Consider the following 26,457-nt stretch of genomic DNA (forward strand, 5'->3'; position numbering starts at 1 on the left):
GGATAATAACTTCACTGGTGTTGCTGTTTGTTTATGTTTTCGGTTTTTGTTTACAAAGACTTCTTATGCTTTGGGTTTGTTTAAAACTCATATAGGAAGCCTCCTTTACATTTTCTTTTTTTATGCTCTTTCTTAGGGTTGCATCTGAAGAATCGTTATGGTGTATTTGCGCCTAGTTATTTCTCATGTGATCCTGCTTAGGTGTGAGGTGCGAATCTAGGGAAGATTTTATGCTTATCTCGCTTGCTTTGATGGTTTACCAAGGTAATCCTGAACAAGGTTTCGTTTCTAGTTTGTTTGTATTAACAAGGAAGACATGTGGAGTAGCAACTGTTAAATTCCACTCCAACTTCCCTAATATCTCTTTCTCCATGGAGAGGATTTGTTCTTGGGTATATGCATTGTCAGAAATAGACATGAAAGCATTCACCTCAGGTGCCCAAATCTCTTCATATTTGCAGGCTAACAACATTGAACTGATGCCTACCTACTGAAGTTCCTTCCTCGAAACAACCTTTGTCGAAAGATACCTATCTACTAAGTCGATAGTCAGGTAAAGAGTTTCAGGCAGAAGTTCAAACTTGTTATGAACTTCAACCAACCAATCAATGAGAATCATCCTCATCTTTTCATTAATGTGCTGCTGCAATGACATATAATCAATCACACGGTACTCATTTTCTGTGATCCTGTAAAACTTGTAGATTTCCTCCACATATTCAACTACTTCTAACTCATTATCAACATCTGCAACATCAATGTTCGTCACCAGCTCTCGAGGCCTAGTTGTAAGTCCACAAGCTGCCTTGCTTCGGGCAGTTAGGAATGAAGCAAGACTGTATTTCTTCTTCCTTGAACTTTTTTTACCGCTAAGAACCCTTTTATTTTTGATAAGTCTTTTATCCTTATTCTTCTTCTTCATCAGAGCTTATTATAATCATCTTTTTGGGTTTTGGCTTGTATATAGCTGGCTGATGTTGTTGCTGGAGAGACATTTTGAGCTGATTGATGCTAATATTGTTGTTGATTCCCTTGCTAGAGATGCTAGGAAATATTCAACTGATTTATGGTAATATTGTTGTTACCCATCATTAGTTTTCTTCGGAGATATAAGCCGTGTAATTGTTCCTGCACAATTTATTTCTCACCTATTTTGCATTCAAATTTTAGAGGTTTTATTGTTAGTTTATGTTTTTTCTAGGCATGCTTGGATTTGGATGTTGAGATTAAAATTGGGAATACTTGAGCTACTGTTAGTGTCTTTTGATTTCCCTAGTTGCAAGGTCTTTGAATCTATTTTGATCTGATGTTCTTTATCAAGCTTATTTTTTCCCCAGCATTGGACAGATGGAATCACATCCTTTTGCACTCCTGATTTTCAGAAGTTAGAACATTGAGATCAATAATCTTAGATCTTGCTTTATCTAATTCAGCCTCTGCAATAACTCTACTAAATTCGACTTCTTCCTTCTCCTTACCAAGCCTGGAGATATTGGTTTCTACCACTGCAAGAGCATATCAGCTTCAGCATACAAATGTGCCACCAACATTGCTCTTTCCAATTGTTCTTGAGCAAACTTCCGACCAACTTTGAGCTCGGCCTTCTTAGGGGAAATGCATGAAGATTTTGTTCAGGTTTAAGGCATCTATCAGGGGAGATGCATAAAGATTTTGATTTTATCCCATGCAGCTTTACCATTTTACTATTTGTAACTTATTGTGGAGGAAGTTGTATTAATATCTATTTTTAGAGTTATTCATAATGTATATTGTACTCGTATTAATTTGGTTTCTATGCCCTATTCAAGTGTACTAGAAAAAAAAAATACTTTGCTCTTTAACTCATTATTGTACTCCTTTAATATTCTTTCTTTATTGTTCAAGTTCTTGTTTAATATTTATATAAATTACTATAAAAAACGAATGTATAGTCTCTACAAGCAACTAAGGAACATAGCAAAAGGGTAGATTTGAAACAAAAAATGACATTCTCGATGCTTTTCTGTATAGTAGGGAATATTATTTATACATGGTCACTGGTTGTAAATTGTTTAAGTATAATGGGTCAAGGGTAAATTTATATTTATACTACCCTCCTTGTATATTGACCACGTATAGTGAGTTCTATTACTTGTTGCAAGGCTAGATTGTGAGGGACAGAAACAATATCATGGTTTGATTTATATAGAAATTAGCAACGTTGTATAAGAGAACTTTTAAGGGAAATCTAAATTTCATTAATGTTTAGAAATACTTTTAGAGGATATCTAAACATCACTAATGAAAAAAAGAACATTTAGGGAAAATCTAAATTTCAGTAACGTTAAAAAAAGTTTTAGAGGTAACCATTATTTCATTAATGCTAAAAATTACTTTTTTAGCGCGACTTAAATTTCACTGCTGCTAAAAAAAACATTTTAGAGGCTACCATTATTTCATTAATGTTAAAAAGTAATTTTTAGGGGTAACATAAATTTCATTGTTGCTAAAAAAAGTTTTAGGGGCAACCAGTATTTCATTAATGCTAAAATGTAACTTTTAGGAGCAACCTAAAATTTATTGATGCTAAAAAACGTTTTAGAGGCAACCATTATTTCATCAATGCAAAAAAGTACTTTTTAGGGGCAACTTAAATTCTATTGATGCTAAAAAAAGTTTTGGAGGCAACCATTATTTCATTAATGCAAAAAAGTACTTTTTAGGGGCAACTTAAATTCTATTGATGCTAAAAAAAAAAAGAGTTTTTGGAGGCAACCATTATTCATTAATGCAAAAAAGTACTTTTTAGGGGTAACTTAAATTTCACTGATGCTAAAAAGGCAACCATTATCTCATTAATGCTAAAAAAATACTTTTTAAGGGCAACTTAAATTTCACTTATGCTAAAAAAAAAAGGTTTAGAGGCAACCATTATTTCATTAATGCTAAAAAGTAATTTTTAGAGGCAACTTAAATTCTATTGATGCTAAAAAAAGGTTTTAGAGGCAATCGTTATTTTACTAATGCTAAAAATTTCTTTTAGGGGCAACCTTAATTTCACCGACGCTAAAAATAGTTTTTAGAGGCTACCATAATTAACTAATGCTAAAAAGCACTTTTAGAGCCCACAAAAAAGGCAATGCCTCAAGGTGTTTCCTCTATATGTAAATTTTCTTGTAGTGATTAGTCTAATACCAAAGGTTCAGATTAATTACGAACAATTAATTCAGTGCGATCAAGTGATCGGAACAGCTGGCTAGAGCAATGCTTCCGATCAGTGAGTTCTAGTCCTAATTAGGCTCACATCTTACTCTTGATTGAACCTATAAGGTCACACCATTGGCATGTAACAGTTCACCGGATTAAATGTTATCGGAAATTCATTTAATAGCTTTTCGGGAAATTAGTTCGGAAAACATAATTATATGATTTAACATTGTGTGAGGGGGTCGAAAAAGCACGAGGCTAATGCGTGACCTCGTCCCTCGTGGGCGTGACGTTGTCAGATCAAGTGTATTTGGATTTCCTGTGAGTTTACACCCAATCGACTAGTAATATAGGAGCGCCATTCAGTTTTTAACGACAATGAGAAAAACTGACAAAACCCGGTTATCGTGACATAAAGGGAGTGCAATTATGTTGGACCACGACGGCCATAGGTTCCCTTGTGATCCCTAGTGTGGGGATCATATCGCTCAACGTACACCCACAGGGAAGAGATTGAGAGTTCGGGGGACTGTAGCTACCGAGAGGAGTGCTCATCGATAATACTCCAGAGGCAGGTTATCCTTACTAGCTCAGCATAAATAATTGAAGGGACATGCGTTAAAAACTATTAAACTATTCTGAATTGATTTTAGCAATATGTAACACATAACACTAAATTGATCGTGATTATCTTATTTAGATTGATTTAAGGTACCTAGCATGATAATTCAATTGTCCAAGGTATTATCTTATTAGGCGTGATAGATCAATCAAATTAATATTTTGATAGTTTTATAAAAGGGTGATGAAAGCGATTAAATCATATGAGGGACACATTACAACGCACCCTTGAGAGGTGTGTTGTGGTTCTCAGAAAACTAACCACTTGGCTTTGCTATTTCTCCTTTTATTTAACGAATCTCGGGTTTCTAAGCAATGTTCCAGTATTTAGGCTTAATTCATCAAGCTACAAGGGGCAGGATGCGTTCTGTTCGACTTTTGGGTCGATTGCGACAGAACGCTGGATCAATTTCGCAGCGTGAGGCTTAGGCTTAAGGCTAGAGTCAATACTCAGGTTATGGAATTGTGTGTTCCTTTCACGTAGGTTTTGAGACTGTATTTATAGGAAAAGGGTGTGTGGAAAGATAGATTTTAAGATACGGATCCAAAAAGAATCCGGAAATAAAACGGCCCCAAGCAGTTTCAGCGCCCAGGGCTGGGCGCCGAAGATTTCGGCTCCCAGATCCAGGCGTTGAAAATGGGATCTGGGCCGAGTTCTTTGTCAGATTTGGACTCTTAGAATACAGAGCTTTTGGGATTTATCCGAGTCTTTTAGTGCATATTAAATTATGACGGAATGCGTCTGGGCCCGTTACGAACTCTAGGTTCGTTAGGAATTTAATTAATACGTAACTCTTATTTTCGAATTATATCAGGAATGCAAATTCTATCTCTTTTAGGATTTATGTTGGAGTGCAACACCTAATTCTGATAGGTTTCTATATTTTATGACTTGGCCACTTTTAAGAACTACCTTTTACGGCGGTTACTATTCTTAGCAGGTTTCTATAAATAGCAGTTTTGGCTGAAATGAAAGGGTGACTGAGATTCGTTATTTTATAGGAGATGCGTTGCCAAGTGGAGATTTATGTTCTCATCATCGAACCTTCTCTTTCGGGAATGGGGACAAAAGTAGGTGTCTACACATTGGATCGTGAAATCGTATATCGTGTTGCGTATATTCGTAAGCTAGGCGAAACGAATAATCGTACCGTACGACATTGGATCGTCAAAGTATGAAACGATAAATAAATTGTCGAAGGATAATTTATTCCCAAATATGAAAGCAAACCCATAACCCAAGCACACGAGGCGCAAGGCCCATGGGCGCAATGCGCAAGCACGTAGCGCTGGCCTATGGCCTTGGTTGCCTTGGCAGCGCGCGCAAGGAAGACCAACAGCAGCTACGGCCCACGGTCCAAATTCCCGCTGCACTGCGTGTATATGGTCGTGGGCTTGTTGGCCGTCGAAGCCTCTTGCTCTGGCCGGTTGGCTTTATTGCTTGATAGGTTATTAAATCTACATGTTTTTCAACTTAACCTAATATCATATTCTAACCTAAGGACATAGAGAACCCTAATTCTCTATGTGCCTCCATTAGAGTGTTCTTCCCAAAATCTAAACAATCTTGAAGGAGATCTAAGTCATCAATCACAAGACGGATCTTAACGTGTCGGTGAACCAAGTAGAGGAATGACATTTCGAGTTCTTGTTCGTGTTCGTTGAACTAAGGGAAAACACACTACAAACGTAAGTTATGCTTAACCTGTACTTTATACATGCTTCCTGCCTTTGGGTTATTCCGCTATCATGTTATTTATTTAACTGTAAACACCTACATTTTTCTTAATGACCCTATGATGATCCACCAATTACACTTGCGTTGTTGGGGAGTAGAATTTTAATATACAGGTTTGTAGAGATGACTTGCAAGAGAAGTTATCTAGCATGGGGATTGGTTGAGCGAGTTGTTTTCTCTTACAATTTTTTTTACAATCTGAAGTATTTGGTTTAGGGTCGTTATGGTTCCAACTTGTATGGAGGCCATTAACTATTAATTATTGTTTGAAAGTTAGTTACTTCCGCTGCGTAATTCTTGTATTAGCCTTATCCGCTATCACGGTGGCGGTAATACTTTAGTAAGTCCTTTTTTTAAGTTGGAAAATGGTTTTATAAAAGCAAGGCATTATTAGGGTGTTACAACCAACGATACTTGTTATATTTTTGAATAAAAATAATAATTTTGAAAAACCGTTACTTTTTCCGCGGGAAGGAAGTCGTAAAGTATAACGGATGATTTGCAGTTGGGAGAAGGCTAAGTGGCCCCCTTTTTTTTTTATCAGCGAATCATGCAGCACAAGATTTTTTCGACGCTTAAAAATTCTGCGCAAGAACATTCTTTTGCTTATTTGGTGGGCGCAAGAATTCTCTTGCGTTCTGCTTCGTTAAAACCGAGTTTTGACGGGAATGTTCGTCATTTCTGTTGCTGCTTCGTTCGACACCTTAGTGGGTATTTTCAATATTCCTTGTTCACATTTTCTCGGATTTATTTATGTGTTCATTGTCCTTTGGTGCAATGATCAAACTGTGCGAACAGATATATGCGAACTTATTGTCATGTATGTTCGCTGCAGTAAAGTGATTAGAGTTTTATAAAAGCTCGCGACGTGTGGAGCGGCATTTTGCCTCCTAGGACTTAGCGGTGCCCATGGAGCGCATTTTGTATATATAGGATATATTTTATATTATATTTTCATAATTCTATTCATTTTTCAGGCATATACGTATATGTTAGTCCTTTTACTTTTCCGTACTTGCATTTCACTTTTGTCCCACTGAAATTACAATTTTGCGAAAACCCGGGCCTATTTTCGTGGGCCTTAAATTGCCTTATTTATATGGAGGCTTTCCAACTCACCTAACAAGAAAAAACATAAAAATGACAAGTGCGCATTTATGTTTTAAAGTCAATGTCACAAGGTTGTTAGGATCGGGATCCCACCTTGGATCGGTGAGGGGGGGTAGGATCGAATCGGTAGAATCGGATCGTAGGATCGTAAGATCCTACAAAATTGTAAAAAGGAGTAAGAAAAATGCTTCTAAATGAATACATACATATCTTTCAAACAACATGGATTCTAAATACATATTTTTTTCTCACATAATATTGATACTTTAAAGCCAATATGGCTTTGTAATAGCTATATAGATTAGAATAGAGAAATGTTTTCGTTTATGAAGTTGGCTTATCAATTTTTAGGCTTAAAAATAAAGTTATTTTCTTTAGGGATCTTTTTAATATGTAAAAAGTAGGATCGACCGATCCTGCACGATCCTGACCGATCCTGCACCAATCTAAGTGAAAATTGGGATCGTAACGATCCTATTACGATCCCATCGATCCTATACGATCCTACCGATCCTGCTACGATCCCACCATTCCTGCGATTCTGCTTGCGATCTAGATCGTTTTGCAAAAAATGGACCGTAGGATCATACGATCCTACGATCCGGATCGCGATTCTAATAACATTAGTCAATGATATACTTTATTAATTTATAAATGACCGAAAAACGTTTAAAAATCCGAGTCAAATGAAATTTAGGTATTGCGTACAATCTGAGTTGTCCTAAATAAATAGAACTATATAAGCTGTTAGAGTGACTGAGGCCTTGGAGACCATGAAAGTAATTACAAAAGAGCCTATTGTTTCCATGGACATTGATGTAGGAGAGGTGGAGAAGCCAATTGATGCAACTTCTGCGAATGTCGATGTAGACACCTAATTCGTGTCTCCCCTAATGGGATGATGACGATACTATTATCCTTGCTAGGTGATTGGTGCAACTCCGTGCGGAAGTCCCAATAACTAAAGTGTGTTCCAAAATCCAAAATCCAAAGTCCAATTCCTGAGCCCGTTCTCATTACGGAACTCGGTACAAAATACAATTTCCAAAAATCAATTTCAAAATCCAAACATAATCTCACCAAATGGACCTCTCCATTGGTTTTACAAGGTCCTTTCTAGTCAAAATGACATTAAGCAATCCAAATTCGGGCGCCGACCCACAAAATCGAGCATGCAGGACCCCGTCCCGTAAAACCGAGTCCAAACACGAAATTCAAATTCACAAACGGCTTGTTTTTAGACGCAAACCCAAGCGTTAACCTCCAAGAAAACATTACGTGCCAACTTCGTACAAATAGTACGAAGGTACAACAATACAAAACAAACCAAGGACGGTGCCATCGTCGTTGTTTTGGCGGATTCTGGGCCACGTCACCAGCGCTAGGCGCTGGGCCTGCGCCAGGCGCAGGTGGCTCTTGGTTTGTAGCCGCTTAATCCCCTATATAAACCCTCATTTCCTAAGAAGTTGGGGAGGGAGATTTCTAATACAACGTCGTAATCTTTGATTTTTCTCTCAAAATCAAATACAAAATTCAAGTTCAAATCTACAATTTCCATTACAATTTCCAAATACTTAAGCAATTGGGAGCACTAATCGGAAAACTAACTGTTTTGGGCAAATTAGACTTAAAGACGAACTTGCCTTGATGATGGTGCTAACAATCGATCGAGCTAGATAATTGAGAGTTACGAGAGCAAGTTGTAATAGCATGGAATGATAGTATGTTTATTGCTTAGAGAATCGTCTATGTAAACTAACAAGATTAAGCCATTTTATAGGCTTTTACAATGAAAGTGTAACGCTCGTGCTTAATTGCACATAATTGGACAATAAATACGTAATGAAGGCCAACTTCATCAAGGATTCTTAACGGTTGTTTTGATCCCAACCGTTGAGAAGGAGTTCGAACGGTGCCAGCATGTGCCTTGCTGGCAGCCACGTACACAATGCTTTCCACGCCTGCCCATGTCACCAAGAGGGTATTTTCCCCCCTAACAATTGTCCCCAAACCCATTTTGAATTTATTCCGGGAAGTTCAAAAGGAAAAATGGGTTTCACGGAAGGAAGGGTGGAAACTGCCCCTTAACCTCCCCAATGCTGACGACTTTAGAGTAATGATGACTTTGCTTTGGAAAGATCAACCGCCCAACTTGCGCCAATAAATAGGGCTGTGCGCCCAACCACCCGTACTCACTTCTGCAATCTCTTTCCTCCCTTTCCCTGAAAAAGCAATCGGCGCTCTTTCTCTCTCCTTTCTTCACGTAACTGTTCTTCTTCCATCTTCTTCCCTTCTTCTTTCTTTCTTTAATTCTCTCTATGTCGCAACGAATGGGAACAAAATCCACCCGTGCGAAGAACAAGAGAGTGGTGGTGGAGTGCGATCTGGTTGAGGGACCAATCTTCAGCCCTACCCACATTCTGGACAGAAAGAATGCTCGGCCGACCACTTGGGGGAAGCAAGATGTGGAGATACTCAAGGAGGAGTGTGATTTCCCTTCGTTGACGGTAATTCGGTTGCCGCAGCCCGATGAACGGGCCGATTGGGTATCGGACGGTTGGGTGTGCTTTTATGAGTACCCCTTTAGAATTGGGTACACTTATCCCTTCTCGCCACTGGTGCGAGGAGTTCTGAGGGCACTGGCGGTGCCGCCGGCGCAACTGATGCTGCAGGTCTGGAGGGTAATGCACCTGGTCGACCATTTGGCCGGCAAACTGGATATGGAATTCCGGGTTGAGGACCTGGTTTACACCTACAAGGTCCAGAATTATGGGGCTGGTAGATACTTGTTGCATGTCAAGGATGACAGGGAGGCTCTTCTTGGTGCGGACAAGTCGAATGACCGCGGGTGGATGGGTCGGTTCTTTTTTGTGGAGTTGGCTAGTTTAGGGCCCGACTCCGACTTCTTGACGGGGGAATGGATGGCTAGAGGTATTTTGTTTGTTTTTTGTGTTTTTTGGGCTTGTTGATTTGACTCTGTCTCACTTTCTTGTTTTTGTAGGTGCATCCTTCGACACAGTTGGAGTCGGTGCCGAAGCTGTAGAAAAGACTGCCGTGCTGTTGGGAGTCCCTCTAAAGGACAGAGCTTTTGTCGGCATAAAGTTCGATCGTGAGGAGACCTCTCAAGAAGAAGAAATCTCTGAGCCTGCAAACATGTCGACGTCAACAGGTAAACATGGGTTAGGGTTAGTTTACAACTTTTGGGTTCGTTGCCCTTTTTCAAAACAAATATAAATTACAACTGTTGTGACGAGACTGAGTCGTCATAAATGCTTTCGACAGGAACTGGCCCATCGACACGCTCTGGTAAGGCTCCCTCTGCGGACGCGTTGCTAAGGAGGAGGTTGGAGACACTGGGGAGTGTGTCTCGACCTAAACCCATCACTGTGTTGTCACCTCCGAAGCCGCCAAAGGCTTCCATCGACGCCACAGTAACGGGAGAGACTGGTCTGTCCCTGCCTGCTGAGAAGAAGTTTCCACCTCCGTCTTGGAAGAAGAAGCTTGCAGTGGAGTTCCCTGACGACTATGGGTCGGCAGATGCGCCACGAGTCCAGCTTTGGCCTGAGGTCAACCGTCTATGGATGCCGTCCAGCCGAGAGCGTCAAGAGTCCTTGTCCCAAGTTGCTGCAACTGTTGAGAGCGTCTCGGATGCATGGAGGGTATGCTTTTGCTTCTGTTTGTTTTCGTGTAATTCTTTGTCTCCTTACTTTGCTGAGATCCTACCTAAGATCCGGATCGGTTGCGTGTTTTAGGATCGTATAGTCGTAGAATCGTAAGATCCGAATCGGGAGTTTAACAACCATGGTTGTAGCAATGCTTCCGATCAGTGACTTCTAATTCTAATTTGGCTCTCAACTTACTCTTGACTGAACCTATAAGGTCACACCATTGGCATGTAACAGATCACCGGATTAAATGAATCGGAAATTTATTTAATAGCTTTCGGGAAATTAGTTCGGAAAACATAATTATACGATTAAACGTTGAATCGAAATCGTATATCGTATTGCGTATATTCATAAGCTAGGCAAAACGAATAATCGTATCGTACGACGTTGAATCGTCAAATACGAAACGATAAATAAATTATCGAAGCATAATTTAATCTCAACACGAAGAAGCAACCACGAGTCAAACGCACGAGGCGCAAGGCCCATGGGCGCAACGCACAAGCGTGCAGCGCTGGCCAATGGCCTCGCTGCCTAGCCATGGGTGCATGGGGCAAGCAGGAGCAGCGCTGCGGCCCACCGCCTAGCATCATGCTCGTTGTATATTGGTGCTTCGAGTGGGCCGAGCTGGCTGGTTGAGGCTCTTGCTTTGGCCGGTTAGCTTGGAAAATTGAAAGGTTATTTTAATAACCTATTAACACATGTTTTCCTAGCCTAATAATTAATTCTAACCTAAGAACCAAGAGAACCCTAATTCTCTATGTGCCTCCATTAGACTGTTCTTTCCAAAAAGTAAAATATCTTGAAGGAGATCTAAGCCATCAATCTCAAGACGGATCTGAACGTGTCGGTGAACCAAGTAGAGATACGATATTTGGAGTTCTTGTTCGTGTTCGTTGAACTAAGTGGAAAACACGCTACAAACGTAAGTTATGCTTTATCTTTACTATAGACATGTTTCATGGCTTTGGGGTTATTCCGCTATCATGTTATGTATTTACCTGTAAACCCCTTCAGTGGTATCATGAGCTTCATATAATTAAGTAATTTTTAGCATGTTTATATGTTTGTGATATTGTCGAAATTTTTCTGAAATTTTTCGTGACTTTTCGAATATTTTTCTTGATTATTGGATGAATCGTAGAAAAGGGTTATGAATTCGTAAAGTGTCGGAATTTCGACTGTTCTGGCCTTAATCTGATTGAAAACGGCGTTTTTAAATCAATTAATGAGAACAGAATGTCAAAAACAGGCCCCGAAATTGGATTTTTGGGCGTTTTTGTTTTTTGAAGCGTTAAATAATTAATTTTTATGGCCCCGAACCCTAGAAATTTACTACTCACAATCCATGGAAATCAAACCAACAAAAACAATAATAATCGAGTAATACATGATAATAAGTTGATAAAGAACAAGAATTGAATAACACCACTACTTGATTAATTGAAATAAAAAGTAGAGAAGTTTAGAGTTTACAATGAAGCTTCAATGGAGGAAATTGCTGAAAATGTGAATTACAATCTTGATTCTTGATCTTGAATTGGAAGATTAATCTAAATAAGCAAGTAAATTAAACCAAGTGTTTTTCTAGAGAGAGAATCTGAAAATATGAGAGAATGTACATCAAGTTCTAAGCCAAAAACGATAATAATCCCCTTAACATTGGGGAATCCGTCAAAATAAAAAAATCGCAGACCACGTCGTCCCGGGCGGGACGGGATTGTCCCGGGCGGGACGAGAGAGCTGGGAAAAAATAACAAAGAGTTCCAGTAGAAAAATCCCGCCCGGGGTAAAATTCGTCGCGGGCGGGATGGCTTGTCCCGGGCGGGATGGTCCTCGTCGCGGGCGGGATGGCTTTCTCGCGGAAAATCGAACATGGCCTGCTTCAAATGGCCATAACTTCTTCGTTACTCTTCGAAATAAGTCGTGTGACTACTCGTTGGAAAGCTCTTGGAATAAGCCTTCATCTCAAACTAGAATCACAAGAAAATATTAAGCAGAAAAAAGTAATGCTCGTTTTAGTATGGCAGTTGTGCACAAGTTCGACTCCTTGGCTTTTCCGGTTTCTCCGACTCTTTTCTTGGCTCTTTGGCTCATCAAAATGCTCGTGGATCACCAAATAACTAAACAAAGGGAAAGGAAACAAGGGACACAAAGAAAAAACAAAGATGAAAAGGGCCTAAAAACTATAAAAACTAGTGAAACTAAGAAAAGTAAGAAAATTGGAAAAAGTAAGGAAAAAGAGATAGAAATCCACTAAACTAACACTAAAGTCCACCTAAAAACACCATCCTTAGTGGGTTAAAAACCCACTTATCAAAACTCTGTTATAGGTCAACTATTGTAGGACAGCCAGGATTCAATTATTCTCCTAAGACTCTGTACTCCAACTAGATTTCCGAATAAAAGTTTGCTTTGACGAAAATTCTGATAAGCATTGCTGATCCTAAAACTTAAAGCGCATCATTTCCTGTTATGTGTTTTTGTTTTCTTTTCTGTTTAAGTGAGTCGGTATACCTCCAAAAGACAATACCTCCGGCTAAGGCAAGATGCTGAAAAAATGGCCTATTTTTCGCAAAAATCGATGCACGCACGGACGAAACAAAAGAAACTAAGTACGAAAATATGTACAAAAGTCTGTAGCACCATACGAAAAATAATACATGTCCAAACTAGCAAATGTATGTATACGGCCTACTAAGGCCCATCCTCATCGTCATGAGCACCACCACTCGTGCCAGCACCCTGCGAATCGTGCAGACCATCGAACAGGGTCTCGATCTAAGAAGAATCCCAACTCTGCTTCTGCGGCGCAGGCACCCACCCAGCACTGAAGGGTTACTGAAACGGTTGAGGCTGCCAACTAGTCTGGAATGGCTGAAACAAAGGAGCCTAGCAACCCATCTGAGACTGTGGCACCCCAAATGTCCCGACATAATTCCTCCTAGGCCCAGTCGGTGGCCGCATAGGTCTCTGACCCAAACCGGCGTCCGAAAAACGCGGTCTATCATGCGATCCAGAGGCACCACAATCTCCCTCAAAAGAATACAGATCCCTCCGAGGGGTCCGCGCCGTCTCCTGCACGCGGGTATGCGGCACACCAGCCTGCCAAATTCAGGCGCAAGTTAGCACATATATAACCAACTGACAAACTAAAGTAAAGTGGTCAGGCACCATACCTGAGTCAAGTTCAGGTTGTTGCAAGAAAGAGTCGCCCGAGCCGAGGATAACGCGGCCTTCAACCGGTTGACCACTCTGACTACCTGGTTGACCATCCCGACAGGTACCTAAGCAAAAAAAATGTCAACAAACATGCATGTAAGAATCCGAAAGTACACAATAAGTATGATTGCTAGACGAACAAATATCATATCGTACGAGCACCCGCAGGGACCAACGGGTGAGATCCCTTCTCATCAGGGATCACATGCACTTCCTCTATGATCTTAGACCCGCCTGTCGTGGTATAATGGATCATACAATGAGGCGGCACCCAACCGCCAAGATCAGTAGGCTCAGGCTGCAACACAGACAAACAACAAGTCAGAACACAACAAAAAAGAGTAGAACACTTGCATATTAGTAAAGTCCTAAGATTACACTTACCTCGGCAACTGGATGAAGCAAGATCCGGAGTCGCACAAAAGTAGGATAGCTGGAATCAAGCATCACCAGCTCGCCCGCAGGCACACCCCATTGCAGCATCACCCAACGACTAGCAAGGATGCCCAGTAGGGCGCAACATACTAGAAGGCGGAGACTGGGGCATCCGTATAAGCTCGGTAGTCTGCCGGAGTACCCGCTCCCCCAAGAACCAGGCAGGGACCCTAGGACCCTGGTACGGAATCCGGCACCGAGACTGACACCGAGCCTCCACCAACTCCTATGTCTCCTCTAACCCGGCCCAGCAGGACCAACTCACCTGTTTGCAGAACCAAAAACAGACAGGTTAAGTAACTCGCATAAAACGAGATAAAGTAAGAAAGGAAACTAATGATACTTACCGAGTCAGGGCGCCCAACCGCAATCATATCTCTAAACCTCTTCATAGGAGGGCGTCTCTTCAACTTCCCAGCACTACCCCAGCAGTAGGCCACATGGTAACCCCCAGCCACTCTACCAGACCGAGGGGCAAAGAACGGTAGGCGCTCAAAAGCCCACAACTGCAAGAAAAAACAGTAAAAACAGGATAAGTAAGAACACAGCTCATTTAGCACTCCTAAATGATCATACCAAACACGTACCTCAATGAGTCGCGGTACGGCGAACAGATAAATAGGCCTCATAGGCCTATCTGGACCGTCAAGAACCCGCACAATCACACTTATATGGCTAATCAGGTTCGCATAGGCTGCCTCGCCCCAACAGAACGAACTTAGCTCAGATAACTCCCGCACCAACGGGATCATCCACGGTTCCACCCGCTCAGAACGGTTCGACAAAATCGTCGAACTCAAAAACAATAAGTAAAAGATGCGAGCATACATCCTCGCAGAAGCACCGGAAGGGCAACCCTCCCCCAAAACATCCACCAGCAAGGAGTAAGGCATCCTCTTCCCCTTATACTTGGCCACCTCTACGGCCAACGCTTCCCCGTTACACTCTCTAACCGTCTTCTGGGATGACATATCTCCATCTCTGATGTTGTAAATCGAGGTACCCGTAAAGGACAGATTCGTAGGGGCAGTGTAGTCCTTAGGAGTAATGGTCAACTCCCCCCCACAGGAAGTGAAAAGTGTTGGTGGTATCCCATCATCACTCCAGAAACAAGTGCAAGAACCACCTAGACGCGTTGGGGCCCACGACCTCCCTAAAAACGCACACCGCCGGATACAAGGGGCATGCCTCCACCACTGCACGGGTTCGCCCGTCCAGTTTCCCCAAACGCTCCACAAAGACCAACCCACCGTAAGGTCGACAAGCCGTATTTGACTCGGCCCTACCGGCACGAAATCGGGAAACCACATGATCCTCCAAGTCATGGTGAAGGTCGATCCCGTCATACTCTATCGGGCCCAACCAAGCTGGCTCGTCCTCGGGGTCAGGGCCCCCTCCGGACTCCAACGGAGGAGACGAAGAGTCGTTCCTCGCCCTCCGAAGCCCCGAGCGGGGCGATAAGTTCCCTCTCGTCTCATCGGACGAGAAGGGATAACCCGTGGCTGCATCATGTAATCTGAAGCTTCCCCCTCAGTGGAGGACGAATTGTCACCTGACATACTATATTTCGCAAAAAGTACGAAAAAACATAAGGCATCACACCTTGAGTCTAGTAATGCAAGAAATTACATTCTGGAATTCCGAACACGACAAGCTAGTGGCAGCAAACAATTTTGTTCCCTAAGTATGAGCATGTTGCTAAGTTCATAATTAGTAATAAGGTTCATACATGCGAAATTGACTACAAACTATTCCGAACATCAAAATCATACGTTTTCTATCATCCATAAACTTTGTAAACCGCAAGCAATGCACCAAAACACCTACATTGTGTCTCCAATATCAATTCGTAGGCACACTTGGGGGCTAATTTTGAACAAATTCAAAATTGTCCAAAACCAACATACTTGCAGAAAGTAACATGCCTAGGCACTCATACATGTTATAAACATCACGTACAAGCAAACAATTGCAAGAAATTGGGGCAAGAATCATAAACCCCAATTCAATTTGGGTTTGAAAGGTCATACGAATTTCTACTCAAAATTAAGACAAAACTCAAGTTAAACTCGAAATTACTTACATATACGTGATCTAGATTGACTTGAGAATGATTTTGGTGAAGAAATTGTGCAAAATCGAGCAGAATTGATGAAGAATGATTGAGAGAGAACTTGAAAAAAACGAACAAGCAGCAGGAGAAATGGAATATAAAGAAGATGTGTGCTGGAACTTAAAAGCAAGCGCTGAAAAATTTCAGCGCTCAATTTCACGCGTTGGAATTTTCCAGCGCACAATTGTTCCATTTCAGACAAAATTTCGGGCCACTTCGCCCCATTTCTTGCCAAATAACCGCTTAACTTTGTTGCGTTTTTTCTTCCCGCGGAAAAGTAACGGTAATTCGAAATATTTATTATTATAAATTATTCTGGTGGCCCACTAACAGGCAACTACATTCCTTGAATTACCGTAACCCATTTAGGTAAAAGTTCATTAATAAAAACTTTAAAAAAAAAACTGTATTCTTAAAAAATCCCGTGTTATGTATTCTGAAAAATTATGTATTCTGGAAATTTTTGTATTCTAAAAAATTTTGTATTCTGAAATATTTTGTATTCTGGAAAATCTTGTATTCTGGAAAATTCTGTATTCTGAAAGTTCTGTATTCTGAAAAAATTCAATATTTCGTATTCCATACTCCGTATTTTGTTTCCAAGTTTATTCATTCCTCGTTAATAAAAATGTCAATATTCCATATTCCGTACTTTGTATTCCGTATTTCGTACTCCATATTCCATATTCCGTATTCTGTATTCCATATTCCGTCATTTCGTATTCTGTTTCGAGGTTTATTCATTCCTCGTTAATAAAAATGTCAATGTTCTGTATTCCGTATTCCATTTTCCGTCATTTCGTATTCCGTTTCGAGGTTTATCCCTTCCTCGTTGATAAAAATGTCGATATTTCGTATTCTGTATTTCGTATCCCATATTCTGTATTCCGTATTCTGTGATCCATATTTCATTATCATTCTGTATTCTGTATCCGGTTATCATCCCGTATTTTGTCATTATTTTTTAAAAGAAATCAAGTTACGCATCTATTTTCGAAAAGTTATGTTCCGCATTTGAACACCTTCAATGACTTTGTGAGAAGTCGGTTCAAGTTAATAAGTTCCCGATGACTCGTGAGGGAACTATTGGCATTTTTAGTGATGACCCTTAAGTCAAATGTTATCACTCGGGGGCTCGTGAGACCCTCGTTCAGACTTAGTCTTAACCAAGCTAGTTTCCAGACGCACTCCGTCTACCAATACTTTGATTGTCGTCTTACTCGGACTCAATCAAAGTAGGGGCTAACTGTAGACGCCTAAATTTGTCCCTAGGCCCGATACTGTGTGTTCGATGATGAAACCAAACACCGCTTGACTAAGCTTTCTTAAATATGCCACGAACAATCCATGACTGACTGATGATCCCGTAAATCACATTTCCATTTTTAGAAACTACTATTTATAATAACTGCTATGCCTGAACGCTGCTCACAATGGAAACTGTATATGATAAAATATCCGAGTATTTAAATCGCATTACGATTTATCGTTGGATAAAGGTTAAGCGTTGCATCGCAACTCATATTCTAAAGGATAGAAACCGTGAGTGAGATTCGGGTAAAAAGCGATAAGACTGGAAAAGAGAAGTAAAACACCAGCGCTAGAATTGCGTTGGCAATGTACGCGCCACAATATTCCAGCGCACAAATAAAAAGCACCATTATATTTCGGTGCTGCAATTTTTTTCTCACACAATCACGCAAAGATAGTGTTTAATCCAGCTGTCACAAAACACATCTAGCGCAGAGAATGTGAAGCACTAGAAATTAACAGCGCTCCTGATCCAAGCGCAGGAAATTTCTAGCGCTGCACAGATCTCAGTCAAAAAGCTCACATTTCTTAAATTTATCTTATTCTGGCCTATTTTACTATAAATATGGCCTCTGAAATCCGGAAAACGACACATTCCTAACCATAAACCCTAAGCTTGAGTATTGACCAAAGCTTCTCTCTGTCCCGTATTCGTGTGTCTGCTGCATTTAACACTCTGTTAAGCAGACTCTGCCCGCACGATCACCTGAATTGTTCGAATACTGTCGAAGTGCTGCTGAAATATCAATCAAATTCCTAAGCCTAAAACATACAAAACTCTAGAAGTATCCCGTCCCACAGTCATTCAGTCATCGGAAAGTTCTAAAGCCAAACGGAAAGTTAGCAAAGTCAAGTGGTAGGTGTTCCTGAGAACCGCAATATAGCCTACACTATATTGTAACCTGCATCTATATTATTACAGCTTTCATCACCATATAAATCTGTTAACTTTAATATGTTATATTGCTCACGCCTAAATCAGATAATCCTTGGACAAACTGGTTTACTGCTAGGCACCTTGAATTAACCTAAATCAGCGTTTTGACATATGTTTAGTAACATTTGTTCATTAGAAACAATCCAGAGTAGTAATGCAGCATAATGCATGTCCCATCGTCGTCACAATTGAACTAGTAAGAACCGTGCCGCATGGGCTAATGCTGGGCACTCCCCGTATTAGTAAAGGTCCCCCGAATTCTCAATCTCTGCTCCTCTGGATGTACGTTGAGGGATCTCCACTACAGGGATCACAAGGGAACCTATGGCCGTTGTGAGTCAAATATGTTTGCACTCCAGGCATATCACGATAACCGGGTTTTGTCAGTTTTCTTAAACTGAATGGAGACTCCGACAGACTAGTAAAAGAGGCTAACGCCCACAGTTAGTTCCTATTTACTTAATATGCTTGCCACATCCAGAGGGGAAAAGTCGTGCGGGCCGTATACTCTTTTAGAAGCGCCCCGTCGTGTTTTTCGACCCCCTCACACATACGATACATTTTTTGCTATCTTAATATTATATCATACATGATAAATTCTTTTACAGAATAATTCCTAATTTAATTCTATCCATGTAACTTTATCTCATCCAGGATCAGTAGATACGGTATCCAACTAAATTCTTTGACATATAATATAGGTGAAGAATCTCATTTAGATTCTTTGATGTTTAACTTAGTCAATGCTTATACATAGTTCAAACATTCATTACTTAGATTTATTCACATTGGTCAAATATCTCCAATGGAGTCTTTCATGTTTGATTTAGTAATTCCATTACTTAATTTAAAACAATATTCTAAGATCTTTGTAAATATATCTTAAGACCCAGTATGTACTAAGTTTCGCCTTGGTCCATCATTGATGAATAATTTCAAATATAAGTCATTCGCATTTGAATATTATTTCATAATAGAGACATATGTGTGATACATATAGGACCAATTGAGTTGTACTCCCACTAAAATTCTTATATATCTATAAGAATCGTGTACGTTTTATGAAACTAAAATACTTATTAGCTTCACTAAAATACAGTTTCAATTCCCAATTTCTTGCTTAAATTCATACTTATATTTCATAAGCTAGCATTCCTTTTCAAGCATTATTTGGATCCACAAATCCTATGACATGTCATGTACATAGTTTAATCCATCATTTTATTGAGGAATATATTTTGTCATCCAATTGCCATATGTACCAATATGCAATCATTGCTTGATTTATAGACTTAAGCATTTTGATTAAGCATGAGGTTTCAACACAATCACCGCCGTGAATTTTCTTGTAACCTTTAGCAACTAATCTAGCTTTGTGCGAAGACACACTTCCATGTTTGATAATTTTCATCCTTAAAACCAATATGTGTTAAACTATTCTTGTAAATCAACAAAATTTCAATTTTGTCATCAAAACACTGAGTCTGTTTCATGGCCTCTAACCATTTAAAACATTGAGTCTATTTATGGACTCTAACCATTTTAGGGAATATGGTTTCATTATAGCTTTCTTACAAGTCACAAACTCATTACTATAGTTGTACGTTTCTTCACTATCTAATAGAAGAATCTCATAGTTTCAGTGACCTTAACTCTATGCCTACGTGGTTATAGAACATCAAACAATATAATATCAATAGCCACTTTGAAAGTCCTTTGAATATTCTATTCTCCTTGAAGCACTTGTAAAGTCTTCTAAGAGATATCTATTCTTTAAAGACACTTCTAAAGTCCTTAAAGAATAAGTGTTCGGATTTTCTGAAGAACTTCTAAAAGCCTCCAGAATGTCCGTTTATGTTGGTTGTTCACCTCGAATACTTTCGAGGTTCATTTTCTCCCACTTGTCATTTTGGAAACGAATCTCCAAAAGGACAACATTTCGAGCAAACAAACATTATGTTTTCAAAATCATGGTAGAAATAATACCCTTGTGTCTCATTTAAATAAATCACAATGAAACATATATTTATACTTGGGCCTTAGTTTGTTGAATAACAAACATTAAGCTCCTACTGAGTTTAGGAGCTCTTAGATATATATTGTTGAAAAGATATTCTGAAATAACTTTTCAATAGCTTTGACGAATTTGGTTTAGTTTGGTGGTAGTTGGGCATGTTATTTAGAAATTATAGGAAAAATATTTATGATTCATCATTGATCGAATCAAGTACCCATTGACTTCGATCATTACAATTTAGATATACCATGTCTTATGGAGCTCGATCGTGAAATTACAACACACAATCATTTATGATCATTCTTGGTCTAAGTAATCATCATCATGATCTAACCTAGATCTTTATGATTTTTTGCCAAGTGGATTTTATACTTTTATATGAATGGATTCCAACTTATATCACGTTGAGTAAATAAATCCATATTCACTCAAAACCATGTGAAATAATAAATTCATAAAATATTTATTTAGCATTGAACTCTATTGTCTAGGAGTTCTAACAATAGTTCATTTCTTTTGTTACTTTCAACAAGTAAGACTAGCTTGTCTTGAATGATCTAGAAATTACTCAACTTTCAAAAGTCTATAAAAATAAAGCTTTAGAATGTTACCTTGTTGATATGGTCTAAGCAATAATACCTAAGATAGTGGAACTCAAATCAGGAAATCGATTTGAAACTGGTAAAGTTCTTATTATTAAAGAGTTGTTTGTTTTAATCAAGCATACATGACTCATCCTGAAATGACAATTTCATTTAAACAAACAAACAAAAAATGTTTTTATTTTCTTTGAATGTGAGTCTTTCTGTGTTTGAAATAGAAATTTATGTATGTCGATTATGGAACAAAATAACCATTAAGTTCCAGCCCTGAAAGGACTTAAAACAAACTAGGTGACCCTACCATTAATGTAGCAGTGTCATGCTTCATTTCCCACTTGTAGGTCATTAGTGTAGCCTAGCTTCCATTGTTTCAGTTATTACCGAAGTAAGAACCTCAAGAGGTATATGATACCAAGGAAGTTTGATTGCTAGGTCACTCTCTTTAAATATAAACTTGTAGCTAGAAACAGAATTGTAAATTCCTTTCACTTGTTCCTTGTTTTCCTATTTCTTGTACCCTTTCTTATAGTCTTAAGAATTGACTTCTCAAATGTTGACTTTGATACTTAGTTTAGACATGCCCAATGTCACTTCAACAAAGTTCTTACCATTTATGTTGAAAATTTTGCTTCAACAAGATTATCTCACTAGAGGCTTTTAAAGTTCTCTAAGCATTGATCTATTCGAATGTCTAGAGGCTAGACTCATCCGGGAATTAAATGGACAAAGATATTTGGTGGTTAACCATTGGTAAAGTCGAGTGTTCAACTCAATGTTTTATGATTTCAAAACTACATTGTAATTTGATTCACAACTCACAAGCACCAATTATTTTGCCATTTGATTTTAATAATCGAAAACAACCATAAAAGTCGCAATAAGAAACGTACATTTTAAATTCCTCATTTTCTCTCAACTCTGTGAATCGTTCTTGGATTCACTAGCAATCGAGGAAATTTACTGTTACCTTTCTAAAAGGATTTATTGTGGTGGAAGATATTTAATTATAAACAATAATTAAAACATACATTGAAGCGTGCAAAGTCTAAATATTTATCATGAGTAATAACTTGAAAATTAAAGCAATCATGCAATTTAAACAAATCATTAAGCATTTTATTCAAAATATTTAGTTCCGGCAGGTGGGAATAAAATGAATCCAAGATCCTTAAAATCATTAAAGTACTAAGCACGTTTGTTTTGACTTAATTCTAAAACATTATAGGTAAGCAAAAACATTTGCTAATAGTCTAGAAACTATTCTTGGTTGATGGGTATGTCTAAGAACTTATTAGGAAAATCTATCCCATTTGCCATGACATAAAAGGACTCCTTACTTATATCGTGGAGTTCAACCAAAATCAACTTGTACTCACAACTATTTGTGTACTACGATCAAGAAGTGACACCTCGCTATGGCGGAAAACTATCACTAATTAATCGAAAAATGTACTCACAGCCAATGTGTACCTTACCCCTTTGAAATCAATAAGTAACACCTCGCTATGGCGGAAAACTATTACTAGTTTGATTTAAAAGTGAGAAGTAGGTGTTATTTTTGGAATGACACCTTTTAACTCAATTTTGCAGTTTGGAACTTAAGGCTTTTACTATGTTGGTTAGAATTTAAGTGAACTAAAATCCTTAATCATGCAACATAATTAATCCATAATCTCATGCATAATATCAAGAGATATTTAAAGCAATAAATATCTTAAAACATGCATAAGATTTAATTGTGATCTAGTATATATGCCCCGACTTCATCTTGAAGTTTCAACTTCAAACTCCGTCTTGAAAATGGTTTGGAAACTTCGTTCTTGAATTTCACCATGGGAGGGCCATTTTCATCAAATAGGATTTGCAATAATTAAACTAATTGCAACAAATTGATGGTACACAGACTATATTTTTTTAAAAATGGTGCGTTAGACCATATTTACATTCAAAATTAATGGTACGTAGACCATATTTTCTATCCTATTTGGGCCATACTAGTCACTTTCCGCAATTTGCAAAATAATATATTTACAATATACCATTCACCCATTCATTTATCAATGAATGGCCCACTCAGCAAGTTAGCAAAAAATATGCATCACATAAATATTTGCAACAACTAATTAAGGCTCAATAATCTACCAATTATTTGACCTTATTAGTTCTAATCAAGTTGTTAAACTTAAAGGAATAAGAACCTAATCAAGAGTTAAACCAAATATGAAAAAAAGCTCTCACTAAAACCATAAATTATATGTTTTACTAATTTTTAAACATAAAAATGCCTTTTCATGTCCAATCGGAAAACACAAATTTAATTAAAAATTTAAAGCTCATATAAAATTATTTTAAATCCCTTTAGTTGATTTTTAATTAATTAAACAAATTAACTACAATTTATTCAAGATTTTAATTTTATTAAATAATTAGTATAAAATTAATTATAATAATTAAAATAATAAAATTAAATTCCGAGAAAAAATTATAAGCACGAAATTAAAATTAGTTAAACTCTCGCTTAACCGGAAAATCAAATCGCACAAGGCACACAATGGCTCGAGGCCATCGTGCCTTAGGCGCGTCGTGCAGGTAGGCACATGGGGCTGCTATGCCTTGTCCAGCACATCATCAGCGTAGTTGGGTCGTTGAGTAAATAAAGGCACAAGCTTGCCATCGCACAACATCACACCATCGTGCGTGCTTGGCTTGTTGCCAGCGCTGGCACAACAGGCAGGGGCAGCGCGCGCCAGCTCCCTTGCACTCGCATCACGTCGCTTGCCTTGCTCGCTTGCGTGCTCGTTGTTTTTCTTCGCCCTCGTTCATGCACATAGGCACTAGCACACACGCAGCTCACTAGCAGCGCTTGTGGCTCGCGCGCATCAGCACCATGCACTCTGTCTGGGCGTCGTGCACAGCGCGAGCTCCCTTGCTCGTATGCTGTGTGCGCGCACCAAGCCATAACACCCAAGGGGGGCTTCGTGCTTCGACCTTGCGGTCTTGGTTTTGCTTAAAAGTTTTATATAAAAATTAAATTTTTCATATTTAAATATTATGACAAATTAATAAAACATATTAATTTCATAAAATTTTGCGAAAAAATATAAAATTTATTAATAAAAGCAATTTTCGATTACATGAATTCTAGGGATTAAAATTAATTAAGGTTCATAAAAATTTTAAAAGTCCAAACTTTAACAAATTTTAAGTGATTTCTAACAATAGGATCCTAATTAAATTATCAATTAATTATGAAAAACGAAACGAAATCTAATGTATTCGTAATTCAACAAATTAATTATAATTACAAATTAGGTTGCATAATTAACGAATTTAATCCTTAAAATTGTTAAACGTATGCAGTAGTTCAATTATTAATTCAAGATTTACATACAAGATTCGCCAATATTAATTTTAACATCATAAAAATTACAAATTTTGCATTCGAAAAACTAAAACCTACGAAAAGTCATAGGTATGCTTCGAATTTAGGAATTCTGGGTTCGGCCGAAAAGAAATATTTTGGTCAAATTTTAAAATGCCGTTTACATGCGGAATACCCTATAAAAACATAAGATTCCAATCAATATTGAAAAAACTGCAAAAAATTCTACGAACATATAATTAATTAATCGCATGAATTTGCAATTAATTACACCAAATTAATTCACCCCTTTAATTCTTTTGAAAATTTATAAAATGTAATCCATCTTAATGTAATTGATTAAGCAATTAATTAGAGGCTCGTGATACCACTGTAAGTTATGAACAATCTAATTGACATGCGGAAAAACCATAAATTGCCAGAATCCAAATTGCCACATAATCAATTAGCATAATTTAGTATACATATTATGTGATTCGTGCCTTCCCTAACTGCTCCCGAACCAAACAAGAACAAGTACAGAGCTCCAAATATCGCCCCTCCGTATTCCACAGCACGTTCGGATCTGCCTTAGGTGCAACCAGCTAGGATATAATATAAGGTATTATTAATTCGGGATCTCGCTATTAATGTGATAGGCAAAGGTATTGAATGTATGTATTCAAATTGTGTATTAAATTTATGACCATGTGTCATATATTTATAGGGGAATAGATAGTCGTATCCTACTAGAATTAGGATTACTAAAACCCTTAAGTATTAGGATGATCATAAAACTCTTAATCATGCAGGATAAGGAAAACGGATAGCTTGTGTCCCAAGCTACTTGCCGCGGAAGTAGCCTTGGCGCCCAAGCAATCGATGATGGGGTCGCTGCTTGCTGCTGCCTTGTCGCCGGCTTCCGATTCGTTTTCCGATTCCTATTTCCGATTTGAACAATATTTACGTTTCCGATAATATTTCCGGTTCCGACAATATATCCGGTTTCGACAATATTTCTCATTCCAATAACATTTCCGTATCCGGCAATATTTCCAATTTCGACAATATTTCTATTTCTGTTAATATTTTCCGAAACGAACAATATTTCTGTTTCCGGAATTATCTTCGACTTCGATAATATTTATATTTCCGTCATGAACTAAATATTCGTTTCCGATAATATCTTCATTTCCGGAAAATATTATTTCTTCACCTTTTGATGATTTTAGTTCCCACTGGAACCAACATCCATTATTTCCAAAAATCGATAATTAGAGTATTTACTGAATATTACATTCACCTAAATACTTGATCCGCTCAAGTACTATTTGTTTGACCGTACGGGTTCAGTCAAGAGTAAGTTGTGGCATTAATCTTATTAATTCCACTCGAACTAAATCGGTCTCTAGCTAGGCATTCAGATCACTTGATCTCACTGAATAATTAACTTCTTTAATTAATACTGAACCACATTTATTAGACTTAACATTAAATGCATTAAATGCAAACTTGGACCAAGGGAATTATTTCATTCACCAATAAATTTAGATAAGTTTCAATAAGTTTCAATAAGTTCAGATAAGTTCGTATCAGATAAGTTCAGGTCAAATAAGTTGAATAGAACGCACCCTAAATCCCTAATGATTGAGTCGAAACTCACGCCTCCCTGACTCCCTCTCCCTCTTTCAGTATGCACTCTTACTCTCTCTTGCTACTCTCTCGTATTCCACAGCTCCACTCTTGTCGTCCTCCGCCGAGTTGCGCCACCTCCCTTCCTCGGAGTTCATCTCTCACTTTGCACCTTAAGGTTATTTTTTCCAATTTTTTTTTCTCTATTTACTTGTAATTTCTTCCTATTCATTTAATTTGCGTGTGGGTCTTAATGGTTGATTGCTGAAGTTGGTCGATTTATATGTTATAACTTGTAGATGGCAGCTGCCTCGTCTTCATTCATCGCGTAACGTACTTCCTCGATTTCCTTTTTATCGTTCAAGACAGGAAACAAAATTCGCGACAGCCGTACTCTTAAAGACCTTCAGGTAATCAGGTTGCGCTATCTGATTTTCTGTGTTTTTTTTTTTTTTTTTTTTTTTGATTTGGTGAAATAGCTTAATATTATAATTAATTATTATG

The 26,457-nt window shown here is 38.4% G+C and overlaps 1 pseudogene; it reads right to left on the reverse strand.

The window, feature by feature from the left end:
* Window positions 1–256: 256 nt before the first annotated feature.
* On the reverse strand, window positions 257–995 carry LOC110775507 (G2/mitotic-specific cyclin-1-like; annotated as a pseudogene).
* Between the last annotated feature and the right edge of the window lie 25,462 nt (window positions 996–26,457).

Source organism: Spinacia oleracea, chromosome 6 (assembly GCF_020520425.1).
Source record: "Spinacia oleracea cultivar Varoflay chromosome 6, BTI_SOV_V1, whole genome shotgun sequence".
NCBI classification, from domain to species: domain Eukaryota; kingdom Viridiplantae; phylum Streptophyta; class Magnoliopsida; order Caryophyllales; family Amaranthaceae; genus Spinacia; species Spinacia oleracea.